Genomic DNA, 16,980 nt, shown 5'->3' with positions numbered 1-16,980 from the left:
ACATATTATTCCAAATTTATCTTGATATGTGGGTACCACAAGCAGAGAAGGGGGCCAATAGGAGGCAGATCAGAATATCCATTCCTTAAGACATTGATCAGAGTATCCACGGTGTTCACGAGTACTTGTTCAAAATACCACTTAGCCTCATGTAAATTTCAGTTGCACTATTCAAATTGTTGTATATATTTCAACAATCCCAAAGTCTGAGAGTCAGTGGCACAGATGCTGTTGTAAACAACCCCATAGAAGATTTTAAGTGGTTACCGAAACCTTGTTGCTGGTTGCGAAGGGGCCCCTATAACAGTTCAAGCTTCAGGGCCCCCAAAATGTAGGTCCACCACTGTACATGCATGGTTCAATGCAACTGGATTGAGCTACCTAATGCTGAGTATTGTTATAGGTTTGGGTATATTGGGTATATAGATTCCCCTAAATTCCTGGGTGCCAGCTCCTTCCCTTGGATTTAGTAAAAGCTAGACTTAATCAAGATTAAACTTTGCCAAACACAGAAACCCACCAGATTCAGTAATGCTAATGAGCCAATCCAGCTCTGCAAAGTTAAGTGGATGGGCCATTAGCAGGGGACAAAGGCCAGTGATGGTGCAAGAAGGAAACCATCAGAGGCCAAGACTGGTAGGCAAAGGGGAGTGGGGGCCCTTCTTTGCTGGGTGCTAGTGGGCAGAGGCACAGGCCAAATTTGGGGCATCAATTTTGAATGATGTAGGCTGCGGGAGGTCCTTGAAGTTGGTCAGCAGCAAGAAGGAGAAGAAGGTGCAGAATTCCATTTGAGCTGGGGATGAGAGACTGAAAATTAGAGACACAGAGGATGGCTTTTTGCTGTCCCCTAAGCGGGGAAGCTTGACCTTCATAGGATGTGAATGCTCTGCAACCCATCCATCTAGGTTCAGGTTGTATATATGTGTAAATAAAAGCATATATACATATTTCTGAAATAAACATGAACCTTGGGACAGCGCCTGGAATTCTCTGGAATCCCTAGAATCTCACACTGTTTGGAGATGAGTGGCATATAATGGTATTCTTGTGGTCACTGAAGCTGCTCTCTGGGCTTTTTTGTTTTTTACCCTCTTAGATTTCCCCCTAAAATATGTGGGGGGGGGGTTGGGGGGATATTTCTGCAAATCTTGGGGGGTTCCCCCGACCATGCTGATACCTCCCTCTTATTTTTCAGTGACAGCATATTCCCTACACTCTTTTTGACGCTCATCATCCGATTTTGCTCTTTGAGGGAGTAATATTCTGTTGCTGCTGTCTAGAAATAAAAATGAACATGGTTTACGTCTAAAGAGCCCAAATGTGTAGACACCATTTACTCAGCAAGTCACAGTTTTGAAAGAAGCAGTGAAAGACGTTTGCTTCAGGGTACTGAGCTCATTAGGCAAATTGGATGTAGAAGGCATATGAAGGGATCCTCCATACATAATGTTCCTTCCTGAAAAGGCACTGAGCTGCCTCTTTGCTCCTGCATGACCAGTTGTTGTTTTTTAAGTTTTTTATTAACAATTTCAACATAATGTTTATCAAAACAAATCATCTTCATTATTTCCCCCCTTTTCCCCTCCCCCTCCCTTAAAAACCCTCTCCCCCTCCCCCCAAGACTTCCCTCAGCTCCTCTGTCTGATTTCTCAACTCATGTTATTCTCTGCGTACTGTAAAATGGTACATATCCTTTTATTATCTGTCTACTATATTAACCCTCAATAAATTTGTGTATGTTTATTCAAAACCTGCCAAGGAGTCCAATTCATTTGTTGTCTTTTTAAATAATTTGTAAAAAGTTCCCATGCTTCTTTAAAGTCACAGTTGTCCTTATCTTGCAATTTTTATGTCAGTTTTGCCAGTTCCGCATAGTTCATCAATTTCTCTTGCCACTGTTCTTTTGTCGGGGTTTCCTCATTCTTCCATCCTTGTGCTATCAAGACTCTTGCCGCAGTTGTAGCATACATAAATAAGTTCTTTAATTTCTTTGGCAGGTCTTGTCCTACAATCCCTAACAAAAATGCTTCTGTTTTTTTTTTTTTTCAAATGTCATTTTAAACATTTTCTACAATTCATTATATATCATCTCCCAGGATTTTTTTTTATTTCTCTACATTTCCCACCACATATGGTAAAGGTTTCTTTTCTTTACATTTCCAACATATATTTGACCCGATTTTATACACTCTTGCTATCTGTACTGCTGTTATATACCATCTGTACATCATTTTCATGTAGTTTTCTTTCAAAAGAAAACAGTCTGTGAATTTCTGCCTGACCAGTTTTAATGTGCTAGGTTTAGCATGTCATCCAAACTGTGGCTGTATACGCACCATCCATATATAGCACAAATAATATTGGGAACAGGGATCGACTTCAGTAACATGTTGCCCTGAGCGAGGACAAAATTTGTCTGCCCCCTAAATGTTTCCTACCTAACTTTGAGTAGACACCCATATAAAGATAGGTAGTAGTAGTAGTATTAGTAGTGTTTTGCAGCCCCTGAACTCAGCACCCTGTGCAGGGGAACAACCTGTGCCATGCTAAATCCAGTGCTGTGGGAAACTAGCTCTGTAAAAGGTAAAATATTGTTCCTATGATCCTTAGTGAAGTGCTTTAAATGTATATAGTGTGTGTGTGTAGGCTGAGACTCATGGTTAAGCCCTCCCAACATGGTCAAGCGGCTCCCAACAGAATATTAAAAACACGATAAAACATCAAACATTAAAAACTTCCCTAAACAGGACTGCCTTCAGATGTCTTCTAAAAGTCAAATAGTTGTTTATTTCCTTGACATCTGATGGGAGGGCGTTCCACAGGGCGGGCGCCACTACCAAGAAGGCCCTCTGCCTGGTTCCCTGTAGCTTCGCTTCTCTCAGTGAGGGAACTGCCAGAAGGCCCTCAGCACTGGACCTCAGTGTCCAGGGAGAATGATGGGGGTGGAGAAGCTCCTTTAAAGCCTGTTTAGGGCTTTAAAGGTCAGCACTAACACTTTGAATTTGGCATACTGTGTCATGCAAACCAGGCTATAGACTAAACTCATTGATTACTTAGCAGCCCTGTTCATGTCCACATGCTGGTGAGCATGTGAGGAGCCAAAAACCAGACATGCAAACTTTGTCATGGCTGTTTCTGAAACCAGATGAAGGGCCATGGGATATCTGAAGTAACCATTAATTGTTATTTTTGGTGAAGATGCTTTTTCTCTATTTTTAGATGCGTCATTTTAATCCTTTGCTCCATTCAGCATACCGGGGTTATTAGTTCTGCAGCAATTTTGTTCGATGCACATTATCTATTAACTGCTATTTTTGCTTATTTTTGTTATGTTCAGTGGCCAACAACACAAAACTCTTTAACATTATTCCTCCTTGGGTATGCATGGTAAGCAGACCAAAGCTCAGTATAATTAAAAATGTGGCCCACCTTTACCTAATTGTATCAGGTGGCTAAAAATCCTCACAGCCATTTGGCATCTATCTGTCCAAGTAAAATGACTTATAATTTTTCACCATCGCCACCGGAGCGAGCGAGGCTTGGGGCTATTATGGTTAGAGAATGCTAAGCAGAGAGAAGCTATGCCTTTCTGAGCAGAAAGAACAATGCCCTGCTTCCATCCCATATTTTTAATCTGCAAATTGGATATTCTTTTTTTTTTTTAAGTCAAATGCTTTGCCCTATGACATGTAGTATCTCTGCCACGTAAATCTCAGGATGAAAAAGATTGGAAATAACCCTTGGATGCCAGCTCTGCCCTGCCCCATGCTTAAAAGAGCACAGGCAGTCCATATTGATTGCCCATGCTCTCAGCAGCAATAAGAATAAACTCAACCCTTTGCTGTCCAGTTTTCCTCTTGAATAAGGGCTGCATTCGTCACTCTGCTTGTCAATACATCCTGGTGGAGCTTTAAGACTCTTATCAATATTTAACCATGCTCCCATTGACTCAGCAATTACACAGTAATTGATTTAAGTCTGATTATCATCATGTTAACATTTTAATGTTCAGAAGTCGGGATAAGTGAATGTGAAATAATTGGAAGTGTTTTTCCGCTGCTTTTGACGGAGGGTAGGAGAGTGGTTACTGTAGAAGTAATGTGATTTCAGATTCTATCAAGTATTTCACATGTGCTTCAGAAGACAGGGAAGTTGGTGTGGACCTGAGAGATCTTGATTCAAACCACATATTTGTCATGGATTCACTACCTGGCCTGGGGCGAATGTCACTGACATCGCAACCTCAGTTTGCTTGTTGTTAAAGAGGAATATTTGTTCCTGAATCCCCATGGTTCTTAGAAAGATGCAGAAATGGTGTGGCATTGTCAAAGAAAAAGTCCTAGGGGGTCAGGCAAATTAAGTAAGTTTTTGTTTATTTCCTCTTGTTCCTTTTTCTTTGCATCTCTTTTCTTTAAAAGAAAGATATTTGTTCTACTTGGGTTTCCATTGACTTAAAATAAATCGCATGAAATCACAGCTGCAGTCTTTAGCTTGTATGATGTAAAATTTTTAGCCCAGTATATTATATTCTAAGGGATGGGGGTGGCGCTGTGGTCTAAACCACTGAGCCTAGGGCTTGCCGAACAGAAGGTCAGTGGTTCGAATCCCTGCGACGGGGTGAGCTCCCGTTGCTCAGTCCCAGCTTCTGCCAACCTAGCAGTTCAAAAGCACATCAAGTGCAAGTAGATAAATAGTTACCCCTCCAGCGGGAAGGTAAATAGCATTTCTGTGTGTTGCTCTGGTTCGCCAGAAGCGGCTTAGTCATGCTAGCAACATGATCTGGAAAAACTGCGGACAAATGTTGGCTCCCTCGGCTAGTAAAGCAAGATGAGCGCCCAACCCCAGAGTCATCCGTGACTGGACTTAATGGTCAGGGGTCCCTTTACCTTTACCTTTATATTACATTCTTAGGGTAGTGCCTTGTCTGGTTTTATAAAATGATACCAATTTGAACATGTTGATGATATAATGTGTTCATCCCCCCCCCCCGTCTGAATTTGTATTAAAACTATTCTTAACTGTTTTTATATATGGAATTGTTTTATATGAAATTATTTTTGTTTTTGCACTTTTTGTGTTTTATGTAACTTTTATTTTGTTTAATAATTGTATAATTTATTGTTGTAAATTGTCCTGGGATTTTGTGGTAAAGGGTGGGTAGGAAATTTAATAAATAAATAAATAAAGAAAGAAAGAAAGAAAGAAAGAAAGAAAGAAAGTGGGTTTTTTTAAAAAAGGTGCCCACTAGGCTAGAGAGCCAGGAGGAGTGCTGGTGAGTTACTGTATGACCCTCTCATCTCCAAATGCATACTCACTTCCTTAAAATATCCAAAATGTTCCTACAGTTATGCAGCATCCACATACAGCCACAAAAGTTACAGAGAGGATTTTTTATTCTTCTCTCAGACCTGGACTAAATATATGTATGGCTGACATATCTGAAATGATGATCATGATTTTGGTAGATGCCCATCCAGAGCATGATTTGCCAGGTGTGTACACACATGGGGACACACACCATTGTTGGGACTGCCTATAATGTATCTGTTTTCAAATGCACACACTGCTTGATAATGCAGAATCAATGAGCTTTTATTTTCAGAAGGGAGCCCATTTCTCAAGAGGTGCTTTCATGGGCAAGTACTATGCAACAGATCTAGATTGTGGGTGGATTGTGTAGAAAAAGCTAGCGTTCTCCATTGATTCTAGAATAAAATGTGTGTATGCAGCCTGGGTTTCACTCACTTTGAATAAACAGGCGTGTAGCTTGGGGGTGTTCCTTAAGTGATCTTTTTCACTTGAAGCCTTGGTTTGCAAGCCATTCTGCAGATCAAAATGGAGGGAGGGAGGGAGGGAGGGAGGGAGGGAGGGAGAGAGAGAAAGAAAGAAAGAAAGAAAGAAAGAAAGAAAGGGCATATTGTTCCAGACCCAAACAGGGCATGCACAAAAGTTAAAGGCCTGAGAAGAGCTCACACTTCCTTTGCAATTTTCAGTGAAGAGAAACGCTATGTATGTGTTTGGTTATGACTGTGTTTAAAAGGAAGATGTGTTATGTCTTTGTCTGCCGCAAGGCTTTGTTTTGTTATAATGTGACAAGCCTGTTTAGCAGTGGTTACTCGGTGGTAGGTTCTGGCAGAGGAGACTCTTTGAATTTTAGTAGGTGTGGCTTGGATCAGGCCAGTTCAAGCCAGTTGGACAGTTAAAAGTCTGTTGGGGCTTAACTGTGAAGGAGAAATGACTTGGATTGTGACTGAAGAGTTGGTTGGGGATAAGAGGATATAACTGGGTGGGGTGGGGCATTAGGAAAATTGACTTGAGGGCAAATCCATTTGGAAGCTAAAGCTAGCAGCAGTGGCTCCAGCACCTGATACGTGTATCAGTTTTTCTTTATCTATATAAAATCCCCTTAATTGGCCTACTTTTAGGTTATCCTGTCTCTGGCGATGGCGATGGAGCCCCTTTCACATCCAGGCGCAACTATGTTACTCAGAGGTTATATAGCCTTCTGAAGGAATGGGTGGCAGAAAATGAATTAAAAATACATATATACAGACACTTGTGTGTAGATAAAGAAGACTCTGGGATCGAGATACCTGACATTGTGTTGGTAGAGGTGGAAGCTCCCCACAGTAGGTATAAGAGCTATGACACTGCTTGTAAGATAATGCATAAATACCCTTGTTTTACTTGATGCTATTTCCTCACTCCTCATGAGAATAAACTGTTTGTAATGTTTATTCCTCATGGGAAGAAAATGTTTGCCATGTCAAATAGTTTTTCCTAAAATTTCTGTGTACAAGTGCTAATTATTCTGCTCTTTTCCATCAACACTCCTGTTACATTTTGGTTTGCTTTCATTTTTGTTTTTAAAGAAAGTTGTTGGTGGGGAGAAGAGAGAAAGCCATCAACAATAACAGCAGACCATCAAAAGTTGCTTATAAGAGCTGACCGTTGCTACATTGCTTGGAGTGATGGAATTAACAAGTAGCAGAAAATCCATATAAGATTAGTCTACTGCACAGGTTCAATAAAATACACCACTAACCAGATCTAGTTTAATGATGGCTGCTTTGGCATTTGATCATCTGTATGAAGGACGAATGAGCGGGAAAATAACCTAGGAGCTACTCAAGGCCATATGAAGGAGGCAAACTGAAACCCACTTTCCTGGGACTAAGCCTCATTGAATTGAACAGGATTTCAATTCTACGTGGGGCTACGTTTGAAGGTGACCCGGAAACTACAATTAATCCAGAATGCGGCAGCTAGACTGGTGACTGGGGGTGGCCACCGAGACCACATAACACCGGTCTTGAAAGACCTACATTGGCTCCCAGTACGTTTCCGAGCAGAATTCAAAGTGTTGGTGCTGACCTTTAAAGCCCTAAACAGCCTCTGCGCAGTATACCTGAAGGAGCGTCTCCACCCCCATGGTTCGGCTTGGACGCTGAGGTTCAGCTCCAAGGGCCTTCTGGCAGTTCCCTCACTGCGAGAAGCCAAGTTACCGGGAACCAGGCAGAGGGCCTTCTTGGTAGTGGTGCCCGCCCTGTGGAATGCCCTACCATCAGATGTCAAAGAGATAAACAACTACCTGACAATTAGAAGACATCTGGAGGCAGCCCTGTTCAGGGAAGTTTTTAATGTGTGACATTTTAATGTATTTTTAATCTTTGTTGGAACCCCCGCAGAGTGGGTAGGGTACAGATTCTTCTTCTTCTTCTTCTTCTTCTTCTTCTTCTTCTTCTTCTTCTTCTTCTTCTTCTTTACTTTGGAGTAGATTTGGTTAGGATTGCACTGTAAGGTTGCAATCCTATGTACACTTACACCTGAATAAGCATGCATTGGATCAGATTGAAAGGGAGGGAAGGAGAAGATTGTGGGGGTAAAATTCTTGCTCCTGTTCTGCAATTCCTTGTGTGCGACATGGCTTCCCTAATATTTGGTTGTCTGCATACTTCCTTAAACAGTGAAACTATTGTTACGCTGCTGTGAAAAAGGTATCTCACTTTCCAGAAACTAGTTTTTAAAACCTACATTGCAAAGGAGAAAAGGGGATAAATTTTCAGGGAAATAAAGTCAAACGGTAAAAAAATACAATGCAGAAGGCTGGACACCTCCATGCAAGCTACATTTGTAGAACCAGCAACAAGTTTCAGTGACCAGTGGCATCATAAGATTTCCCACTAGGAGCAAAAAAGGGAGTGCAGCTTAGGGAACACATAGCACACTGAAACACAATGCTTCAGATAAGGTGTCTTGTCTTTTTCATTTCTGCATATAATTAGAAGGCCATCTCCACATTTTGGAGGGTCTTTTGATAATATTTTTTTCCATTGGGTCCTATTCCCATCCAGAAGATGCTCATGACACTAAATTCATGTCTGTCCTGGAGATGTCATGTGCCCCAGGTTCAGTACAGAAACTGCAAACCAGTTTCTTATATTCTCCCCATTCTGTCCTAGGTTGGAAAGGCTATGCAACGTCTTCCAAGATGTGCTGTCGACAGTCCAAACCACATCTCCTAGTCAGCAAGAAGGGGACACAAATCATATCGATCAGAGACTCAACGTCAAGGTAATGTGCATGACTGCTTCAGATAGTTGAAGTGCGGAAATGTCCTTTGCATTATTGTGAGACCAGTGAAAATCTCGCTGGTTGAATAAGGAGGAGGCAGTTCTCTGATTCAAGAAAACGTTTGGCATGCCTTTGGAAGAAGGGTTAGGATAGTAATTTCACTTTATTTCTGTCCTTTCCCATTGTTTCATTAAATTAAGTTTATCTCTTTGAAGCTAATGTATCTGCTCAAGAAATGGGAAGGAAAACAACTTCCATAGGTGTTGCAACACATCAAAGCCAATAGAGTAAGTTCCATCAGCATGCTCACTGCTTTTGAAATGAAAGCCAGCCCTGAGAGTTGGTGTAGTCAGGGGGTGCCAGGTGCCACCTTTGGGTCCACACATGCCAGGATAAGACAAAGGCCAAGCTGTGTCCTTGGCCTGTAATATCTACACCATTCCAGAGATTGGGTCTTGATCTGATAGGACCATTGTCTAGAGCCACTAAACAAGGACACAAATATATCCTTACAATTTTGGATTTTGTGACCAGGTACCCCAAAGCCATCCTGTTGTGAAATATAGTGACGGAGAACGTGGCAGATGCTTTAGTTAATTATATGAGTTGATTAGGTTTTGCTAGTGAGATTGTCACTGATTTGGGAACGCCAAGTGTGTGGCGTCAAGCACATAACTTCAACACCATACCATCCCGAAACAAACAGTTTGGTGGAAAGGTTTAATGGGACTTTGATCTGCATGATCAAAGCCTATGCAGCAGAGAACCCCAATGACTGAGATTACAAATTACAACCTCTTCTTTATGTGTATTGTGATATACCCCAAGAAAGTACAGGGTTTAGTCCTTTTGAGCTGTTACTAGGACAAAAAGTAAAAGGACCGTTAGACTTGCTCCGTATGACTTGGGATGAGTATCAAGACAGAGATCCAGAGTCAGTGATAGACTACGTATACAATCTGCAAAATACATTGAAAAGATCCTTAGCGATAGCAGGGGAAAATTTAAAAGCGGCCCAAACAAAGCAGAAAACCTGGTACGACAAAAAGGCCAGACTAAGAACTTTTGAACCCGATAGTGAAGTGTTGCTGTTGAGGCCAACCAAAGGAAATAAAATGCAACTAGCATGGGAGGGACTGTACAAAATTGTGTCCAAAATGAGTGATGTGAATTACGTAATCCAACAAGTGGAAGAAGGGTGTAAGGTGGTCCATGTGAACGTGTTAAAGCCTCATATTAGACCAGAAGGCTGGACACTGTATACAATATGTGAAGATCCAGACAAAGCCGATATAACATGCTGGGAAGGGAGAGGGGAGCAACTGTGCAATCTACAAGAAATAAAGGTACCTTCATAAGCAAGAAATTACTTCCGAGAGAAAGACATCTTTCAACCATCAAGAAGGAATGCCTTGCCACTGTGTGGGCATTACAGAAACTGAAGCCGTACATCTGGGGCCAATGTACCAATGTTATATGGGATGTGAAGGGTATAATAACAGGTTAGTAAATATTTATTTGCATTAGATATGTAATGCTGATTGATCAGGAGAATAACTAGGTTAAGTTATCCCTCCTGAGTCAATCTTCTTAAGGGGGGAGGTATGTGGCGTTTGCCCTCCTAGGTGTGTGACATCATACTGGGTTCATAGGGAAAGGGTTAACTAATTGTAAAATCACTAACCAATGGGAACTCAGGGGGAAGAGTTAATTGTGTATAAGGTTGAAGCACAGAGGTTTTTGGGAGGAGTTAGAGTTGTGGAGAAGACAGTCTGGAGTTAGAAGAGACAGAGAAGATAAGTCTGTGGGTTGGGCTAGTCTGGTGTGAGAGAGTGAGAGAATTTGTTAAGAGGAGTCAGTCAAACAGTTGTGATAATCAGTCAGAAGGTATTAGGAAGGTATAGGCCAGTAAAGAAACTAAAGTTAAGATACTGACAGGAATATTATCTGAGAAACCATAAACTTGTAAATGTTGTAAAATAAACTTGTTTTTTTGGTTAACAACTGACTGGACTCAGTGTTTTACCAGAGAGTAACTGGTTGGTGGCAGCGGGGAAGCGAGCACAGTTGTGGCACAGGGATCAATAGCCCGGTCCAGGGAACCTGTGTGATCGCCACATTCACAGTTAATTATTTACAGGTCTGTGCTTCTCTGTGCAATAGTATAGTATTTGTCTGACTCTGCTCTCAGTTCTTTGTTGCATGTATGTTGTGTGTGGCTATTTTACCCGCCTTCCCTATGTTCACAAATCTGCACATCCGCATTGCGCCGAACCTGGAAGTGAGCCAGAAAATGTCACAAAGAGGAATGGAATGGGACAGGGCAGGGTGTTTGTAAGCTTTTTCAATGGTGTTTCAAATATACGTGATTTCACTGACGTGTGCAGTGCCTCAGAACGTAAGCACCTTGAAAATGTACAAAATGTAGCATGTACAAGCACTGTGTTAGTATAACATGTGTGTGACAAGCAACAGTTACTTAGATCAGTTTTGTGTAAAACACATGCATTCATGAAGAAGTGTCAATACGTACAATACCATGAAGGAAGATGTGAATTTCTGTGAAAATAAAGATGGTTGGAACATTCTCAGCCAGAAGCAAAAAAAAGGGGGGGCAGGATCACCTGTTCTAAAAGTCTCTTTGTTTCAGGGTCAACTTAAGGTAGGACCATTGTTCCTTGGGCAGAGTTAATGCATTGCATACAAAAGAGCCCAGCTTTAATTCCTCATATCTCTAGACAGGGCTGGAAAACACTTGTATCTGAAACCTTGGGGAGCTTCCACCGATTGGTTTAGATGATACTCAGTCTGACTCAGATAGGGACGCTTGCAAAAAAACAATGTTTGCCATTCTGACAGCAAGCGATCTGATCTGCATCTCTGAAACTAATGTACAATCAGAATTTAGTAAGGTGGTTATTGGGTTGTTGTTTTTATTTTGATTATGTATTTTGTGGTTTTGTATTTTGATTTTATTCTGTGAACCACCCTGAGACCTCAGGGTATAGGGCAGTATAATAATAATAATAATAATAATAATAATAATAATAATAATAATAGTCATCCACTCACTTTCACATTTGCCACAATGTTCAAATGCAATTCTGAGCTCAAAAAATCAACATCTTAAAATTTATTTGCTTATTTAAGAGAATAATTTAGAAATGTATGTTGAGAGAAAATGTATATTAAAATATGTATGCAAATGTGAATTTGAGCAGATTGCTGTAAAAACGAACCAAAAAAATATATCCGCTGAACAATGTAGAAACATGATAGACATGTAGGTCAGCACATGAAAAAGTGACATGGGCCAAAGATGAATTTTTGGCCCACTCTTGGGATAAGACTGATTCCTATGTTCCTCAAGATCTATGGATCCCACAGACAAGAGGCCACCATTGAGCCTCTTCTTCTAACAAGGGGTGCTTCCCACTCAGATGCATCATGCAAGCCCATCAAACCATATGCCAAATCAAATATTGTACTGGAGTTTTAGAACCAGATATGGCATCTGTAGCAATAGTAAACCCAATGGAAAAGCAAAGGTATGTGGTGCTATAGGAAGGAGTGTGGTAGAGCATCTCCTTTACAAACAGAAAATCCTAGGTTCAATGCCTACCATCTCAGATGAGGCTAGGAAGGACTCCATCTGAAACCCTGGGGAACTATTGCCAATCAGTGCAGATTGTGCTGAGCTATAATAATAGTCTTGAAACAATGCCGAAATATTCATACAGTGGTACCTTGGGTTACAGGCGCTTCAGGTTACAGATGCTTCAGGTTACAGACTCCGCTAACCCAGAAATAGTACCTCGGGTTAAGAACTTTGCTTCAGGATGAGAACAGAAATCACGCGGCGGCAGCAGGAGGCCCCATTAGCTAAAGTGGTACCTCAGGTTAAGAACAGTTTCAGGTTAAGAATGGCCCTTCAGAACGAATTAAGTTCTTAACCCGAGGTACCACTGTATGTGATTCAACCTGCCAGTCCTCTCCACACACACAGGCAGTCTTTGGCTTTCTTTATATTGGTGTGAGAAAAGGGAGCAAAATATTCTCAGTGGGTATAGCTATCAGATAGCTTGTGCTGTGATAAATGAAATCTCTCTCCCCATCATTCTTCCTTAAGAATATTTTATAACTTTTTTGTTGCTGTTCAAGAAAGGGTAAAGTAGACCATTGTCCCATATTTTGTGCTGTCGCCTGAGAGGTAAAATGAAAGGTGGGATGAATCTAGGTGGGGTGGAAATGAAAGGCAAGATGAAAGCAATTCAGTTCCCCTCCCCTCCCCATCACACAAACATAATTCTCTGGAAGGTGAGCATTCAAGAAATAGATAGATAGATAGATAGATAGATAGATAGATAGATAGATAGCACATTGGCATTCATATGGACCAAAAACTGCATACCACATAGCAAAAATTGAGAGATGTTTCCGAAACTTGGAGGAAACTTTGCTCAACTGATAAAATAAATATCCAATCCTGCAAGGGAATAAGCAGTAACACGTGAAAGTAGTGATCCAGAGACACTGAGGCCCATGGATCTGTTTCCAAAGCTTCATCGTCCATTTTTCTTGTCTACTGTGAAACAAGAGGGGCAGATATCTTAAGAAGGTAAACAACCCAAGCATGAGGACTGAGCATGTTCATTGGCTGCAAAAATATTGTGTGTCTGTTGTGGGTGGGCAGGGAGTTAAATTGAAAACCACTGTGATGGAGAATGAAATAGAGTTTCTTGGGAAAAGGCATGACTGGTTGGTTGGATGTTTGCTGCAGGTCCCAGATCTACCTTTAAACTAAACTCAAATATCAGCTTAACCTAGTAGAGCCTACAAAAAGCATTATAAAGGTCAGCAGGCACATTCAGCATTTCTTGAGATGGGTGAGAGTTGCAGTTTGGAGTAACAACCAGCACCTGAATATTGTTGCAAAAGTTAGGTGCCACCCCCTGCCAAGCTGCAGCAAGAATCCGTGGAGTTCCAGGCACTCACCCAGGGTCTGTGGTCCTTTGGAGAACTGAGATACGACAGAGGCTGTCATAACTAAGAAATAATATTGTTTATTCACCTATTTACACCTTCAGTCTGCACTGTGCTCCAGACTCTATGATCTCCAGCGTGGGCATTTCAGCCAGCCTGCCCAACATGGATCCCAATCCTTCCCCCCTCCCTCCTTTTTCTTCCCAGCCACCCTTGCTCAGGACTCACTTCCAATTACCTCACATCCAGTTACCATGGGTGGACAGAGACATCCTCTGTTCACACTTCAGGGCAGGGGAGAAGAACAATTCACTTGCATTGCCAATGGTCTTCATTGACCCTGTATTGTTTCTTAATTGCCCTCCCAAATCTATAATACCATGCTATGGGAGGTGTCAGATCACCCTTTGAACTTGTTCAAGGAATGCGTGAGGGGAGATGCACACAAAAACGGGGGGGGGGGGGGGGAGAGAGAGAGAGGGAGAGAGAGAAATCCTGCTCCAGCACTGTTCACACCATCGATGGGAGTGTGTCTTCCAATGGTGCATAAAGGTCCTCCAAACTGGCCAAATACACAATAGGAGGCATGGCCAACATACACATCAGCAGCAGATGATACAGCCACCATCAGTGCCCCACCCATCAGTACATAGGACCAGTGCTTTTTTCGGGGGGGGGCAGGGTTATGCATACCCCTAAACATTTTGTGAAACCAAGTTTGGCCTCATTGAGGGGCAGTATTTCAATGAGTAGGAAAATGATAGTACAACTAAGCAATTTTTTTATTTTTTTAAAAAAGCACTGCATAGTTGGAAGGGACCCCAGGGATTGTCTCGTCTAACCCTCTGCTCAAACCACTAGTCTTCTGGTTAACAGCCAGACGCATGGACCAATGGAGGCTCAATGGTGTTCTTGTGCGAACGACACCCTTACCATTAAATGAATGTGTAGCTCTGAATCTTTAAAGGCATAAATGATGTATGGCAATCTTCCCCTAGCCATATTTCAAATTTCAAGTCACTTCCACACATCACATCTCCAAAATGAAGAAATGTCACCTAGAAACTATGGCAAAATAAAAATGTATCATAATCATATGAGCTTATGGACATGGATGTATGTTTGATGTGCTTCTAAGGCAGAGAGACTAGGCAAGTGGATTGCAGATTTAGGCAAGCAGAGGCTTGGGTTATTCATAATGGGCAGATGGGGCGGGGCAGGGGGTTGGAAAGGGTCTTTTCTGCCTTCATTTCTTCCAAGCCTACAGGAGGGAAAATGCCCTTTTCGTAATAATTTATGACATGTCAGTTTTCTCAGGGTTCAGATCTATCCCTGCTTCAATTCTTTGACAGTGGAGGATCTGGAAACAGCTGTTTTGCATGACAAATGACACAGCTATAGTGAGCCTTATAATTAGGCTAGAATGTAGATATGCTGGATCCACAGTTAGAACGGAGGAAGAAAGAATTACAAAAGATTAATGGCAGTCTATTAAAATTCCAAATTCATCATCCCTTGAAATTTCCTCCACTTTATGGCAGAATGGAAGATGCCTGATGCATATGTGAGACAAAAGCCAGTCGGGGCTAATCTGCAATGCTGACCTCATTGAAACTTAAGGAACCAAATACATTATAAATCATAATTACTTTTAGAGGGGGAAGAAACCCCTAACACAAGATTTTAAGAGACCCATGCCTGTGAAATAAGAAACTGAAATTGTCATATATTATGTGTAAACAGGCAGTCGAATCAAGGTGATTCCAAATAAATAAGTCTCTATTTTTCTCTTAAACAGCTTTGAGTAGCAAAACATGAAGAAGCGACTTTAGAGAATTCACATTTATACTACATTTGAACATTACTAGTTCTTTCTTTTTTAAATTAATTTTAAGGTCCCCAGTGTTATGAAGGCTTCCATGTGTTTCAAGCTATGCATTTTTAATGCCTTTTATATTAGCTGGCCAATATCACAATGTTCAGTCTAATTACATAGGCAAACATGCAGCATTTGGGAAGAATGTTAAAACTTCTAGGTACCCGCTATTTTTATTTTATTGTAACAATTTAATTGCATAAAAATCTACTTAACATTATTCCTATTTTTAAATAATAGTATGCCACTCACTAAGTACAGCAGATGGCATAAAGGAGATACTAGTGCTCTCATAGGTGCACATGGTAGAGCATGAGACTCATAAACGTCAGGGTTGTGGGTTCAAGACCCACATTGGGCAAAATGTTCATTTTCTGGGAATGGAGTTGAGAGACAACCTAACCTGGGGAGAGAACAGCAAAGACCTGGTGAAGAGAGCACAGCAGAAGTTATATTTTCTGAGAATCCTCCGGAAAAACAATCTCTCAAAGGACCTGTTGATGGCATTCTACCATTGCACTGTGGAGAGCGTACTAACTTATGGTCTGTGTGTGTGGTTTGGGAGCCGCACGGTCAGGGAAAATACAATGCTGTCCAGGGTTGTAAAGACTGCAGAGAGAATTATCGGGTGCACTCTTCCCACCTTAGATCAAATCTATGCTGCCAGGTGCCATAAGAACAGTGGCGTAGCGTGGGGGGTGCAGGGGGGGCTGGCTGCACCGGGCGCAACATCTGGGGGTTAGGGTTAGGGGGCGCAAATCCACGGGTTGGGGGCGCAAATCCATGGGTTAGGGGGCGCAAATTACTTGCCTTGCCCCGGGTGCTGACAATCCACGCTACGCCACTGCATAAGAAAGCGGCAGAGATAGCACATGATAGTACGCACCCCGGAAATGATCTCTTTCAGCTTCTGCCTTCTGGAAGAAGGTATAGGGTAATAAAGGCCAGGACTAGCCGCCTGAAAAACAGTTTCTACGATAATGCAATTCTGGTTCTAAACGCAGCATAAGGGGTCTCTGTAGTATAGTGTATTTTAAAATGGGGTTTTAGAGTTTTTAGGGGTTTTTGAATGTTTGATGTAGTTTTTATGTAGTTTGATGTAGTTTTTATGTAGTTTGATGTAGTTTTTATGTAGTTTGATGTAGTTTTTCAATTTCATTGTTCCGCAAGGGACAATGACAATAAAGATATCGTATCGTATTGTATGCTACCTGCATTGCAGAAGGTTGGACTTGTGGTCCCTTCCAACTCTACAATTCTATGATTCTGTGAAAACATTTTTGCTTCTGTGGTCCCAACTAGCATTGCGTGGTTATGCAATGGTCCTTGCATTCATTCTAAGGGGTGAATTTTGCACATTCATCCAAACCCAGAATTTCCTTCTTGTGTACATTCAGTAGGGAACTGCAATCAGGCCCCCTGATGAATGCGATGCAGGAAAAAAGGGGGGAATAATAACCCCCCAAAATAACTCAAAGCAGAAGCAAAAAACAATGGGATATATACAAGAGATATGTATTAATCCAACACATTTTGAACCCTACTGG

The 16,980-nt window shown here is 41.5% G+C and overlaps 1 long non-coding RNA gene across 5 annotated transcripts in view; it reads left to right on the top strand.

Annotated features, from left to right (window-relative positions):
- LOC310846656 overlaps positions 1–16,980 on the top strand; it is a 149,982-nt gene that overhangs the window by 32,783 nt on the left and 100,219 nt on the right. For all 5 annotated transcript variants that reach the window (XR_014565414.1, XR_014565415.1, XR_014565416.1 and 2 more), the window contains one exon: positions 8,463–8,574. This is a non-coding gene — a long non-coding RNA (uncharacterized lncRNA). The remainder of the gene's footprint in view (positions 1–8,462; positions 8,575–16,980) is intronic.

This window comes from Podarcis gaigeae, assembly GCF_964106915.1.
Source record: "Podarcis gaigeae genome assembly, chromosome: 6".
NCBI lineage: Eukaryota > Metazoa > Chordata > Lepidosauria > Squamata > Lacertidae > Podarcis > Podarcis gaigeae.
Note: the sequence above shows the minus strand (reverse complement) of the source record. Positions and strands in the feature narration are given on the sequence as shown.